At 56.6% G+C, this 14,718-nt stretch overlaps 1 protein-coding gene and 1 pseudogene across 1 annotated transcript in view; one reads left to right on the top strand and one right to left on the bottom strand.

Moving 5' to 3' along the window:
- The window catches only part of TSPAN9 (tetraspanin 9), a 198,057-nt gene that overhangs the window by 19,622 nt on the left and 163,717 nt on the right, over positions 1 to 14,718 (top strand). The gene's annotated exons all lie outside the window — the stretch shown is intronic.
- Positions 12,965 to 13,951, bottom strand: LOC123640617 (annotated as a pseudogene).

Genomic DNA, 14,718 nt, shown 5'->3' with positions numbered 1-14,718 from the left:
GAAGGAGCCTTTCTTGCTAGGGAAGTCCGTGGCACCTGTCTGGCCCGCTCAGCGTTTCTGCAGCAGTTGGCTTGGCCCTGGGGGTGGAGGGTAGAGTCACAGCTTGGGGGGCCCTGGGGCAAGGGCTTTGCAGACAGCAGGCCTGAGATGAGGGAGTGCCCCACGAGTGCCTTGATCTCTTGTGACCCTCTCTTCCTGGAGGGCTCCTCTCTCCTTCAGGTCCGTACCCAGGCATGATCATGCCTGTGGAAGGAAGACTGAACTAGGACTCGGGAGTCCTTGGCCACCAGACAAGTCTGACATGAATGAAGTCTCCATTTCTTCCTCTGCAAAGTGGGAAGGATGGTGGCTCCGTGGGAGTTGGAGGAAGGGCTCATCCGCAGGACCATCCATCCTCGTGGGAAGGATGGTGGCTCCGTGGGAGCTGGAGGAAGGGGTCATCCACAGGACCATCCTCGTGGGAAGGATGGTGGCTCCGTGGGAGTTGGAGGAAGGGCTCATCCTCAGGACCATCCTCGTGGGAAGGATGGTGGCTCCATGGGAGTTGGTGGAAGGGGTCATCCGCAGGACCATCCTCGTGGGAAGGATGGTGGCTCCGTGGGAGCTGGAGGAAGGGGTCATCCACAGGACCATCCTCGTGGGAAGGATGGTGGCTCTGTGGGAGCTGGAGGAAGGGCTCATCCTCAGGACCATCCTCGTGGGAAGGATGGTGGCTCTGTGGGAGTTGGAGGAAGGGCTCATCCGCAGGACCATCCTTCCTCGTGGGAAGGATGGTGGCTCCGTGGGAGCTGGAGGAAGGGGTCATCCACAGGACCATCCTCGTGGGAAGGATGGTGGCTCCGTGGGAGTTGGAGGAAGGGCTCATCCACAGGACCATCCTGGTGGGAAGGATGGTGGCTCCATGGGAGTTGGAGGAAGGGCTCATCTGCAGGACCATCCTCGTGGGAAGGATGGTGGCTCCATGGGAGTTGGAGGAAGGGCTCATCTGGAGGACCATCCTGGTGGGAAGGATGGTGGCTCCATGGGAGTTGGAGGAAGGGCTCATCTGCAGGACCATCCTCGTGGGAAGGATGGTGGCTCCGTGGGAGTTGGAGGAAGGGCTCATCCGCAGGACCATCCTCGTGGGAAGGATGGTGGCTCCGTGGGAGCTGGAGGAAGGGCTCATCCACAGGACCATCCTCGTGGGAAGGATGGTGGCTCTGTGGGAGCTGGAGGAAGGGCTCATCCTCAGGACCATCCTCGTGGGAAGGATGGTGGCTCCGTGGGAGCTGGAGGAAGGGCTCATCCACAGGACCATCCTCGTGGGAAGGATGGTGGCTCTGTGGGAGCTGGAGGAAGGGGTCATCCACAGGACCATCCTCGTGGGAAGGATGGTGGCTCTGTGGGAGCTGGAGGAAGGGCTCATCCTCAGGACCATCCTCGTGGGAAGGATGGTGGCTCCGTGGGAGCTGGAGGAAGGGCTCATCCACAGGACCATCCTCGAGGGAAGGATGGTGGCTCCATGGGAGTTGGAGGAAGGGCTCATCCACAGGACCATCCTCGTGGGAAGGATGGTGGCTCCGTGGGAGTTGGAGGAAGGGCTCATCCGCAGGACCATCCTGGTGGGAAGGATGGTGGCTCCGTGGGAGTTGGAGGAAGGGCTCATTTGCAGGACCATCCTCGTGGGAAGGATGGTGGCTCCGTGGGAGTTGGAGGAAGGGGTCATCCACAGGACCATCCTCGTGGGAAGGATGGTGGCTCCATGGGAGTTGGAGGAAGGGCTCATCCGCAGGACCATCCATCCTCGTGGGAAGGATGGTGGCTCCGTGGGAGTTGGAGGAACGGCTCATCCACAGGACCATCCATCCTCGTGGGAAGGATGGTGGCTCCGTGGGAGCTGGAGGAAGGGCTCATCCGCAGGACCATCCTGGTGGGAAGGATGGTGGCTCCATGGGAGTTGGAGGAAGGGCTCATCCACAGGACCATCCTCGTGGGAAGGATGGTGGCTCCGTGGGAGTTGGAGGAAGGGCTCATCCGCAGGACCATCCTCGTGGGAAGAATGGTGGCTCCGTGGGAGTTGGAGGAAGGGGTCATCCACAGGACCATCCTCGTGGGAAGGATGGTGGCTCCATGGGAGTTGGAGGAAGGGCTCATCCGCAGGACCATCCATCCTCGTGGGAAGGATGGTGGCTCCGTGGGAGCTGGAGGAAGGGCTCATCCACAGGACCATCCTCGTGGGAAGGATGGTGGCTCTGTGGGAGTTGGAGGAAGGGCTCATCTGCAGGACCATCCTGGTGGGAAGGATGGTGGCTCCATGGGAGTTGGAGGAAGGGCTCATCTGCAGGACCATCCTCGTGGGAAGGATGGTGGCTCCGTGGGAGTTGGAGGAAGGGCTCATCTGCAGGACCATCCTCGTGGGAAGGATGGTGGCTCCATGGGAGTTGGAGGAAGGGCTCATCTGCAGGACCATCCTCGTGGGAAGGATGGTGGCTCTGTGGGAGTTGGAGGAAGGGCTCATCTGCAGGACCATCCTCGTGGGAAGGATGGTGGCTCCATGGGAGTTGGAGGAAGGGCTCATCTGCAGGACCATCCTCGTGGGAAGGATGGTGGCTCCGTGGGAGTTGGAGGAACGGCTCATCCACAGGACCATCCATCCTCGTGGGAAGGATGGTGGCTCCGTGGGAGCTGGAGGAAGGGCTCATCCGCAGGACCATCCTCGTGGGAAGGATGGTGGCTCCGTGGGAGTTGGAGGAAGGGCTCATCCACAGGACCATCCTCGTGGGAAGGATGGTGGCTCTGTGGGAGTTGGAGGAACGGCTCATCCACAGGACCATCCATCCTCGTGGGAAGGATGGTGGCTCCGTGGGAGCTGGAGGAAGGGCTCATCTGCAGGACCATCCTCGTGGGAAGGATGGTGGCTCCGTGGGAGCTGGAGGAAGGGCTCATCCACAGGACCATCCTCGTGGGAAGGATGGTGGCTCTGTGGGAGCTGGAGGAAGGGCTGATCCTCAGGACCATCCTCGTGGGAAGGATGGTGGCTCCGTGGGAGCTGGAGGAAGGGCTCATCCACAGGACCATCCTCGTGGGAAGGATGGTGGCTCCATGGGAGTTGGAGGAAGGGCTCATCTGCAGGACCATCCTGGTGGGAAGGATGGTGGCTCCATGGGAGTTGGAGGAAGGGCTCATCCACAGGACCATCCTCGTGGGAAGGATGGTGGCTCCGTGGGAGTTGGAGGAAGGGCTCATCCGCAGGACCATCCTCGTGGGAAGGATGGTGGCTCCGTGGGAGTTGGAGGAAGGGGTCATCCACAGGACCATCCTCGTGGGAAGGATGGTGGCTCCATGGGAGTTGGAGGAAGGGCTCATCCGCAGGACCATCCATCCTCGTGGGAAGGATGGTGGCTCCGTGGGAGCTGGAGGAAGGGCTCATCTGCAGGACCATCCTCGTGGGAAGGATGGTGGCTCCGTGGGAGTTGGAGGAAGGGGTCATCCACAGGACCATCCTCGTGGGAAGGATGGTGGCTCTGTGGGAGTTGGAGGAAGGGTTCATCTGCAGGACCATCCTGGTGGGAAGGATGGTGGCTCCATGGGAGTTGGAGGAAGGGCTCATCCACAGGACCATCCTCGTGGGAAGGATGGTGGCTCCGTGGGAGCTGGAGGAAGGGGTCATCCACAGGACCATCCTCGTGGGAAGGATGGTGGCTCCGTGGGAGTTGGAGGAAGGGCTCATCTGCAGGACCATCCTGGTGGGAAGGATGGTGGCTCCATGGGAGTTGGAGGAAGGGCTCATCTGCAGGACCATCCTCGTGGGAAGGATGGTGGCTCCGTGGGAGTTGGAGGAAGGGGTCATCCACAGGACCATCCTCGTGGGAAGGATGGTGGCTCTGTGGGAGTTGGAGGAAGGGCTCATCCACAGGACCATCCTCGTGGGAAGGATGGTGGCTCCGTGGGAGCTGGAGGAAGGGGTCATCCACAGGACCATCCTCGTGGGAAGGATGGTGGCTCCGTGGGAGTTGGAGGAAGGGCTCATCTGCAGGACCATCCTGGTGGGAAGGATGGTGGCTCCATGGGAGTTGGAGGAAGGGCTCATCTGCAGGACCATCCTCGTGGGAAGGATGGTGGCTCTGTGGGAGCTGGAGGAAGGGCTCATCTGCAGGACCATCCTCGTGGGAAGGATGGTGGCTCCATGGGAGTTGGAGGACGGGCTCATCTGCAGGACCATCCTCGTGGGAAGGATGGTGGCTCTGTGGGAGTTGGAGGAAGGGCTCATCTGCAGGACCATCCTCGTGGGAAGGATGGTGGCTCCATGGGAGTTGGAGGAAGGGCTCATCTGCAGGACCATCCTCGTGGGAAGGATGGTGGCTCCGTGGGAGCTGGAGGAAGGGCTCATCCACAGGACCATCCTCGTGGGAAGGATGGTGGCTCCATGGGAGTTGGAGGAAGGGCTCATCTGCAGGACCATCCTGGTGGGAAGGATGGTGGCTCCATGGGAGTTGGAGGAAGGGCTCATCCACAGGACCATCCTCGTGGGAAGGATGGTGGCTCCGTGGGAGTTGGAGGAAGGGCTCATCCGCAGGACCATCCTCGTGGGAAGGATGGTGGCTCCGTGGGAGTTGGAGGAAGGGGTCATCCACAGGACCATCCTCGTGGGAAGGATGGTGGCTCCATGGGAGTTGGAGGAAGGGCTCATCCGCAGGACCATCCATCCTCGTGGGAAGGATGGTGGCTCCGTGGGAGCTGGAGGAAGGGCTCATCTGCATGACCATCCTCGTGGGAAGGATGGTGGCTCCGTGGGAGTTGGAGGAAGGGGTCATCCACAGGACCATCCTCGTGGGAAGGATGGTGGCTCTGTGGGAGTTGGAGGAAGGGTTCATCTGCAGGACCATCCTGGTGGGAAGGATGGTGGCTCCATGGGAGTTGGAGGAAGGGCTCATCCACAGGACCATCCTTGTGGGAAGGATGGTGGCTCCGTGGGAGCTGGAGGAAGGGGTCATCCACAGGACCATCCTCGTGGGAAGGATGGTGGCTCCGTGGGAGTTGGAGGAAGGGCTCATCTGCAGGACCATCCTGGTGGGAAGGATGGTGGCTCCATGGGAGTTGGAGGAAGGGCTCATCTGCAGGACCATCCTCGTGGGAAGGATGGTGGCTCCGTGGGAGTTGGAGGAAGGGGTCATCCACAGGACCATCCTCGTGGGAAGGATGGTGGCTCTGTGGGAGTTGGAGGAAGGGCTCATCCACAGGACCATCCTCGTGGGAAGGATGGTGGCTCCGTGGGAGCTGGAGGAAGGGGTCATCCACAGGACCATCCTCGTGGGAAGGATGGTGGCTCCGTGGGAGTTGGAGGAAGGGCTCATCTGCAGGACCATCCTGGTGGGAAGGATGGTGGCTCCATGGGAGTTGGAGGAAGGGCTCATCTGCAGGACCATCCTCGTGGGAAGGATGGTGGCTCTGTGGGAGCTGGAGGAAGGGCTCATCTGCAGGACCATCCTCGTGGGAAGGATGGTGGCTCCATGGGAGTTGGAGGAAGGGCTCATCTGCAGGACCATCCTCGTGGGAAGGATGGTGGCTCTGTGGGAGTTGGAGGAAGGGCTCATCTGCAGGACCATCCTCGTGGGAAGGATGGTGGCTCCATGGGAGTTGGAGGAAGGGCTCATCTGCAGGACCATCCTCGTGGGAAGGATGGTGGCTCCGTGGGAGCTGGAGGAAGGGCTCATCCGCAGGACCATCCTCGGTGTTTGAGGCTGCTGGCTTCTCAGAGAAGCTTGCACTGTCCCGAAGAGTGTGGACTTGGCATCTTCCTCAGCAAAAGCTCAAGACCCTTTGCAAATGAGAGTCCTTTTTCTCACAGGAGGAAAAGGTAATGTCATTTGAGGGCTCGGTGTTCCGAGGGGGCTGGTGCCCGCCAAGGCAGCACTGCCTGGACGGGGAGCCCCAGGGGAGCAGGGGCGTTGTTGTGTGTAAGTATTCACGGCCGCATATCCAGCGTCTAGAAAGGCATCAGCACAAAGTGGTCACTCGGCTGGTATTTGTGGACTGAGTGGTGAATCCCGGAGAAGGGAGTGCCGGCGTCTAGGTGGCCGGGATGGTGCTGCACTCAGCTTGTGCTTTTGTCAGTCAGGAAGACGAGTGTGCACAGGAAGCCCCAGCTGCTGCTCCTGGGTGGGAGAGCCTGACTTAGAACCCAGGTGTTCTGCCTCCTAGTTTCCAGCTTGTTCCATTGGGGTCTCAAGAAAATAATGAAAACTGAGATAATTACAGCCTGTATTGACCGAGTGCATTGTCGTGAGCTGTGGTGTCCGAGTTTTGGCCTCCTTCCTGAATGTGTTCACTGGAGAGAAGTTTCCTGAACTTGTTCTCCGTTCTCCGTGGCTGTCTTCCCCAGTTCCCTGGTGTCTTCCTCAGAACCCCCTTGCCCTTGATGTGACCATAGTGAAAACACACGCACTACTTTCGTCAGCCTCGTCCGTGGTGGCTGTTGTCTGCATGCTGTTTTAGTTCAACCGATATTTATTTGGGATTTTCATATTGGTTATCTTTCTGTTCTCTACATGGTTATCTGTATGGGATTTGTTCATTTATGCTTTTGCCAAACATCAGTTGAGCGCTTATGGTGTGCGGGCATTTATGGTGGGCTCCTGGGGTTCAGTGGAGAACAGGACTGTGCATCCCTGTCCAGGGACCTCAGACCCAACTCAGCTGGACTCCTTGAGGCAGGAACTGCTCTGTGACTATCTGTGGTTTCCTTTCGGCATTCAGGGTCCCCAACCTGTGAGTGACATTTGGCTGCTGGGAGAAGTAGTTTTAGGGTCTTCCATTTCTGTGGGGCTTCTCACCCTGCCAGGCATGGAAGCATATACCTAGGCGTGGTCTTACTATTGTTATCTCCTGACAGTGACCTTGAGAATTGGCTGGAATGAGGCCACCGAGGCTCAAAGGACTGACACCTCGTGGGTGGAGAGTTGGGCTGGGGCTTGCGTTTCTGGTCCTCGTCTCTGCCGGGTTCACTGTGAGTGTCCTGAGACTCGTTCATTCCACACACGTTTGAGGGGCTCCTCTGGGCCAGGTACTGTTCTAGGCTTTGGGGCTACAGGAGTGAAGAAAAATCCCTGCCCTCAAGAGCTGGTATTTTGGTGGAGGAGACAGACAATAAACAATTAAAATGCTGTAGTATATTGGGTGGTGGCAAATGCTGTGGAGGAAAGAGAAGCTGGGAAGGGGGTGTGAGGATGAGGCAGGAGTCAAGGAGGGCAGAAGGCCTTACCTAGGAGGTGACATTTTAGGGACATGGGACGAAGGTGATGGAGTGAGCCTGTGAATATCTGGGGCAGGTGCCTCCCAGGGCAGGAGGTGCAAAGGCCTTGAGGCAGGAGCACATGAGGCTTGTTCAAGCCAGTACAACTGGAGTGGAGTGAGCGGGGGAAGGTTATAGGACTCGATCACATAGGGCCTTGAAGGCTGTAGCTCGTACGGCAGGAGAGTTAGGAGCCACGGAGGGATTTGCACACAGGAGTGAGAGAGCTGCCTGCATTTCAGAAGGGTCTCCATGGCTGCTGCGTGCGGAATCAGCTGAGCAATAGCAACGACACAACTGTTACCCACCAAGTGCTTAGCGTGTGTCCGGCATGGCGCGGACTCTTCATGTGTCTCATTTAATCCTCACAGCCAGTCTGTCTCCATTTTACTCAGGAGGAAGCCGAGGTTCAGAGAAATTAAACATTTTGCCCATGGTCACAAAGTTAGAAAGTAGTGGAGCTGACTGTCAGCTTAGGTCAGTCTGATTCCAGAGTTTGTGCTTTGGACTCTTGTCCATATTTCCAGGGCAAAGGGACCAATTGTTTAGGACAACAGTGAACAAACGTCCGCTGTGCCGGCCAGGCTGCCCCTGTGCCTGGTTTTGGCCACTCTCAGGTGTTCCGCTGGTCACCGAGGTGGGGGTGGGTGGGGGCAGGCCCTCTCCTTTAGCTCACTCATTTGGTGGAAGGAAAAGCAAATTGCTTCCAGATGAGGGAGGGCTGCTGCTTGGGGAGTGGAGTGTGTGCCCCGTTTGCAGACAGCAGCCTCTCTGGGCCTGCGGGACCCTGTGTCTTCGCGTTTGGCCCGTCAGACCAGCCCTGCTACCAGAGACCTGAGCTGTCTGCTCCTGGCGTGGGCGCAGCGCCCGAGGCAGGCAGATGGGGGGCTCTGCAGATGGGCCTTGCTTTCCCTGGGGACAGAACCTCCTTGTGTTTCTGAGTGAAGTCTGGGCCAAAATGCCCTGTCTTTTGTCTATTCCTTTTCTTCCAAGTAGTTCAGATCAGTTTCAGAATGTCACTTCCATAATCCTTGTATTTATTGCTCCCCGGGGGAGTAAGGAGGATTTTTTTCCTTGTCTTTAAGAAAAATGCTACAGTGCTACAGGGTGGGAAAGTTGGGGTCAGAGAGTGAGGCTGGCTGGAGCCCGGGCAGGAACCCAGGAGCTCAGGCCTGGGTGCAGCTTGCCTTGGGAGGGGCTGGGAGGGAAGAAGTGAGCTAAGAGGGAAACTGGGCTTTTTGATTTGGGGGTTGTTCCTTTTCATTCACCATGTGCTTTGGTGCCTGAGTCCGTGGGGGTGGGGTGGGTGGGAGTGGTGCTCTCTGTCCTTACCTAGTAGCTGTTTCAAGGAATGAATGTGGCCCCGGGGTCCAGGCCCTCTCTGTACACTCACACACACCCCAACACGTTCTCTCTCTCACACACACTTCATGCTCACGTACATGCTCATGTTCTCACATGTGCCTGCTCACACCCGTGCTCACTCCCGCCCTTACCCTCACATGCACATTCACAGGTGTAGTGCACACTCACTCTTGCACACAGTCCTCCCCCAACACACACTTGCACATGGCATGCACACTCTTGCATACAGGTTTGTCGTGTGCCTGCTCACACTGGCTCTCACGCACGCTTGCATCTCGCTCACACGATTGCCCAGTTCGCCCGAGCAGTCACCCTCCTGTACCCACAGGGAGGGGCCTGGGGTGCACATGTCAGGGATTGGCAGCAGTTGACTTGGCATGACAGTTTCTGACAGCAGTGGAGTCCCCACAGTACTGACCTTTTAGCCTACCACATCCCATGCCTCAGTTTACCTCTCTTGTGTAATACGGAAGAGCGAGAACTTGGAGAGACCGAGGACACAGAGACACAGGTAGTTCAGTGTTCTGAGATCTGCAGCTGAGAGATGTTGCGTCTGTGAAATGTAAAATGAGCAAAGGAGGAAAGCGGTGGTGGGAAGTGGGGGAGATCCTTACAAAGAGAGGAGGCAGCCCCTTGGCTGGGCTCCCTGGCTGCTCGGTGCCAGCCTGGAGCTGGGTTCTGGAGCACTGCGTGTGCTCCTCAACCTTGAGTGTGTACCATCAGCAAAACCAAGACCTTGGCCGCAGAGCTCGGGGCCCTGGGGAGGGAGCACGCATTGTTCAGCGGGGTGGAAAAGGACCGCTTTGGAAAGGAAAGGCTCTCTCTCGGCTGCTCAGGCCCCAGCGGGTTACCAGCCACAGAAGCAAAGCAAACAGGCCCCTGACTTTGTTTCTATTTCAGAAACCTTGCTGCTGCCACTGCAGAGCACGAAATCATCACGGGGCTGTGGAAATCCAATTAGACTTGAGCCGCGGGTGCCCTCCCTCCGTGGGGGTGGGGGGAAGAGAGGCTCTATCTGGAAAGCTGCCTCCATCAATTTGAGTTAGACTGGTGGAGGGCCCCACTATTACTCATCCTTGACTGTTTCTTCTGAACTCCAAGTCCAGCAAGTGAAAATCTGCATGAAAACCCTAGGTCTGCCAGGCAGCACTGCAGCGAAGCGTGTGGCCCGGAGACTTGGATAGTGTCCCCAGCCTGTTTGGCTGCCTGACCGGGTGACCCGGGGCCTCCATCCCCAGGTTCTGGGCCTGGCATCTTTCTGAACCTTAAAGCTTGGGCTTTCACAGTGGGTATGGGGAGGGAGGGACCAAGCACAGCGACCCCCAGCCCAGCCCAGCCCCCATGCCCCAGGTACCCGTAGGGGCCTATGCATGCCTCTGCTCAGTCGGGCTCTCGGTGGCCTGTGCCTTATGGGGCTGGCAGGCTACTCCAGGGACCTTTAGGTCATACCAGAGCCTGCCTTTTGCCTCAGCGTCCCCATTCTTCATGCCCAGATTGGTTGTATTTTATTTATTTGTGTATCACCTCGTTCCAGAAGCAGTGATTAAACCGAATCCAGATTCCTGGTAATATCACTAGTGCAGCTTGAGCACGGATTTGTTCCTGGCTTGAGTTTCCAATGTTTGCTAGGACTCTTGTTTGCGGTCAGCAGACTGATGGATCGTGACAGGTCCCCAAGTCTTTGTACCTATTCCTGCAGCCTGGGCCAACGTTGTGATGTTTATGCTTTACTTATCCTTGTGGATTCAGTTTAGATGTCACCCCCTCCACTGAGCGTTCCCTGCCTCCTCCTTGCCGGGTTGGGCGCCTTTCTTATGTGCTTGCTCTGCCTTATGTGCTGGAGGTGTCGAGAGGAATCCGACCTGGTGTCTACCCTAGGCCCAGTGGGGTTCACAGCGAGTAATCTGGCATTGACGGCGCAGCGTGGTAAATGTGCCCCACAGTGCCTACTGCTATGGACCACGTAGTAGGCACTCTATTCGTATTTGTTGGCCTTGCAAATCTGAAAAAGGTATTCATTCTACATTCAAAACATTTATTGATATTTTAGCTTGGTATAGGATCCAGGCTGGTGATTTTTTTTTTTAGTGCAAAACAGCATTGCTTAATTTTCTTTTGAATTTCAAGGTACTATTGAGAAGTCTAGTGGCATTCTGATTTTAATCCTTTGTAGACAGCATGACTTTTCTCTCTAGAGTCCCTAGTGTCCTGTGTAAAGTCTTCTCTCTGTCTCTAGTGTTCTGAAACGTCACACGCGACGTGCCTTAGAGCATGCATGCAGGGGGCTCTGTGATCCTTTCAATCTTGAAACACACGTTATTTGATTCTGGAAAATGTTCTTGAATTACTTCACCGATGATCTACTTTCTTTTTTTTCTCTTTTCTTTTGGAACTCCTGGAATTTGGATATCAATCTCCTGGATCGGTCTTATAATTTTATTATAATTTCTATTCTTCCTTCCTTTCTTGGAGATTTCTTTAGCTTTATCTTCCTGCCTTCTGTGAAGGTTTTTATTTTAGTTAGCATATTTTTAATTTCTAAAAGATTTTATGTTTTCTAAATATTCCTCTTTTAATAGCACCCTGTTTTGGTTTCATGGATACAGTATCGTCTCTTATTTCTCCGAGGAGATTAGTGGTAGTTTTATTTTTGGGAGGAAGGATTCTTCACTGTTTCCTTGTGCGTGTGTGTGTGTATGTGTGTGTGTGTATGTGTGTGTTTTCAGTCTTTCCTGTGAAGGCTTTCTTTAGAAGTGTTGTGAGCCTTGGAAATCTGCTTACATTTGAGGGAGGCATTAAAAAGGTGATTGGAAGCTCTGTGTGTGTGTGTGTGTGTGTGTGTGTGTGTGTGCGCGTGTGCGTGCGTGCAGCTTGTGGATTCTGGGCCTCATTTAGGGTGACCTGGTTGGCCTGTTTTGTTTAGAAACCTAGTAAGTTAATCTCCTGGGTACTTTTTCCTGAGCTATCAGGATTTCCTAGAGCGGAATCTTCTTAGTCTACCTGGAAGGCCTAAGACACTCCCTGTGTGCAGGAGGCTGGTGGAGGAAGAGTGCAGGGTCTCGCTTTCTGCACTTAAACATACCAACCTGTCTTCCTTGTGCCTGGCTGTCCAGTCCACAGGCCTTTTGCCATACCTTCTCCCAAGAAGGTCCACTCTGTGGTCTTGTGCTGGGGTAGAGGGACGTTTACCTGGCACAGGGAGTGGGGGCTGGGATCTGGGGAGTGGGGTCTTTTCCAAAGCAGATGTTTATCCGGCCTCCAGTTTGCAGCCCTCCTGTGCTGCTGATCACTAAGCCTTTTGGGGGTTCTGGGTGCTAATGGGGTTGTTTCAGCTTCCTTCCTTTCCTTCCTTCCTTCCTTCCTTTCCTTTCTTTCTTTTTCCAACTTTTGAAGTATTTTTTAATTCTTTTTTTGATTTTTGTTCAGATTTCTCTTTTACAGTAAAACTGTTGAGGTAACAGCATACCCCACCACTGTGGCAATATCAACTTCCTATTCCCCGGAAGGAGAGATTAGAGAAGTCAGGAAGGAGCTGGGAACTACCGCACCAGGGAGATGCCGTGGCCTCTGCTGGGCAAAGCAGCCGTCTTGGCTGGTGACTGAGGTGGCCGACTTGGAGCCCAAGGGCAGCTCAGATCTAACAAAACTGAGCTGGGAGGAAGCTGAGGCAACACGCAGCTGTGCACGAAAGGGCAGGAACAGGTCAGCTGGTCATTATGGAAACAGCGTCATTGCTAAGTGCCATTGTCAGCTAGACCAGCCAGTAGGCCCCCATTTTCGGCAGACTGAGGGGAGTGGTTGGGATAAGAGGTCACGGGGGGCCAAGAGCTAAGGGGAGAAATGCTGGATGCCCCCCCAGGAGAGGGGGTGGCACAGGATAAGAAGGCAAGAGGGTAGAAGGAGTGTAGGGAGGAGGGTGCTAGGGAAGAGGAACAGATCTAGAGACAGGAGAGAAAGACAGTGAGCGGCAGAAAGAAAGAGGTGCCTAGGGAGAGACAGACCGTGTCTGCCCCTAGCTCGGTGGGTACGGGGGACAAGGATACCTGGGTCATGGTCAGAGAGGAGGCTGAGCCTGCACCCCCTCCCCAAGGGAACAGGACCCAGGAGCAAAGAGACAGAGAAGGGCTCCCATGGCCAAAGGGGAGGCGGGAGGGGGTGCGGTGGAACCTTAAGGAATCCTAAAAGTGGAGGAGAGGGCAGCAGCCAGGAGGAGCAAAGGCGCTGGTGGGGCAAAGCGGGCAAGGAGATGTTGGAGGTGTCCCCAAACCAGGAATTAAACTTGAGGAGCACCCCAAGAAGGTTGGATTCAGGAGAGCCAGGCAGGAGCCCTCATACTTTGTAGTAGGTGTTTGGGGTTCTGGGGGTGGGGGGCATCCTGCACAATGTACAAGGATGCTCATAGTCGCCACTCACCTTCTCATAGTGGGGACAGAGGGGGTATCTGCAGCCCCACCACCCCGCAGAGCTATCCCCAGCTCCCCAGGCTCAGCCTCCACCCCCCAGGCCCAGAGACCCTCCCCTTCCGAAGGAGCCAGGACCAGGGTGGCGACTCTCCCAAGGCTCGACCCGCCGTCCTGCAACGCGTAGCACACCCAGCGCCTGCCATGCCTAGCAAGAGCAGCGCCAGCCCCCCTTCCCCCCGCCTGGCCCCACTGCCCCAGCCACTGCGGGCATGTTGTGAGGGGCAAGGGACTCCCCGGGAGGCCGCACTGCTGTTGGGGTCACCTGGTGTGTTCTCCTTCCCAGGCTGCAGGCTGTGCACTGCCCCTTGGTCTCTCCCCATGGGCATTTCAGACACAGGTTTTCAGGGAACAGCCCCTCCTCAGGGACTTTGGCCTACTCGGAGAAGTGCCTTCATGCCTCTGGTTAGGCACACACCTCTCTGCAAGCTCTCCAGGCCTTCCTGGGTCCCAGCCGATGTGGCAATTTTGTAGTAACTGTAGTGTCAGTGGAACTCACGGCTCCAGAGGTTAGGGCTGTACTCCCGGAACTGGATGGTGACGCGGAGGTCCAGGTCTGGCCAGTCGCAAGGGAGAAGGAGGTTTGGGGCACAGGGTGCCTCCCAGTGCCAGCCCTGGGCACCCCCTACCAGGTACAACTTGTAGAACTCATAATTGGGAAAGAAGTGGGGGGGTGCAGTGTGCTGTGGGCAGGAGGCCAGGCCGGGAGGCAGAGGAGGTCTAGCCAGTCCCTGATCTGAGGGTATCGTACCCTCTGCCTGAAGCCTCTTACTTGCCGAGTTCCAGTAGGCAGACTCCAGGCTGCGCCCAGACACCAGCCCCCAAACCCCAGCAGCAGCAGGGTGCCGACCATCATGCTCCTGGCCCAGAAGGGGGGCCCCCATAACTCCACCAAGGCCTGGGGGCGCCAACTCCCCCAAAGTCACTCACCCCCTGGGGTGACAGCTTTGGCTGCCTGGCTGTTCATCCCTGGCCACCCTGGTGGCTCATGTCCCCAGCTCCCAAGTGGGCCTGGTTCCTGCTCTGCCCACGACCCTGCTACAGAGGGCTCAGCCCCCCACGAGCCCCTGCAGGGGCTGTCTCCAGGCACCCTATGTCCACCCCCCCATCCCCCGCCAGCACCTCAGGATTTGAGAGCTTGCCTAAGTGGGGGACTGGGGCAGCTGGGGGCCCTGTGGGGGCGGCATGGGGTGCTGGACTAGGGAGCGAGCAAGGGGGCGCCGAGCCGGATGAGGGCAGCAGGCTAAAGGAGGACTGATTCAGCTTTCTTAAGTCCATTAACATTTGTCCTTCTACCCTCCGGTCTCTAAAATCTTGTTGCAATCATCAACCTTCCTGCTCGCTTTGAAATTGCAGGCTTATGCTTTAAAAAGTCTCTTTACTCTTGATTTAGCGAGGCATCGGCTCGGCGGAGGCAAGTGCAGGCGCTCTCCGAGAGCGTTGGGAGAACGTTGGCCACATCATGTTTAGATGCCCTTGCTTGTTTGTAACAGCCCAGTGGGTGCTTTTCTTCAGCTCTTGTGGGAAAGGAATGAAAGTGCATTTTGTTACGTTTGTCGCAGGTTCAGACTCTGTTCTGAGGTGCAGCCACTTGCTGCCATGCTGGACCTGTTACACATGCAA

Source organism: Lemur catta, chromosome 6 (genome assembly GCF_020740605.2).
Source record: "Lemur catta isolate mLemCat1 chromosome 6, mLemCat1.pri, whole genome shotgun sequence".
NCBI lineage: Eukaryota > Metazoa > Chordata > Mammalia > Primates > Lemuridae > Lemur > Lemur catta.
This window is presented reverse-complemented; position numbering and strand designations above follow the sequence as displayed.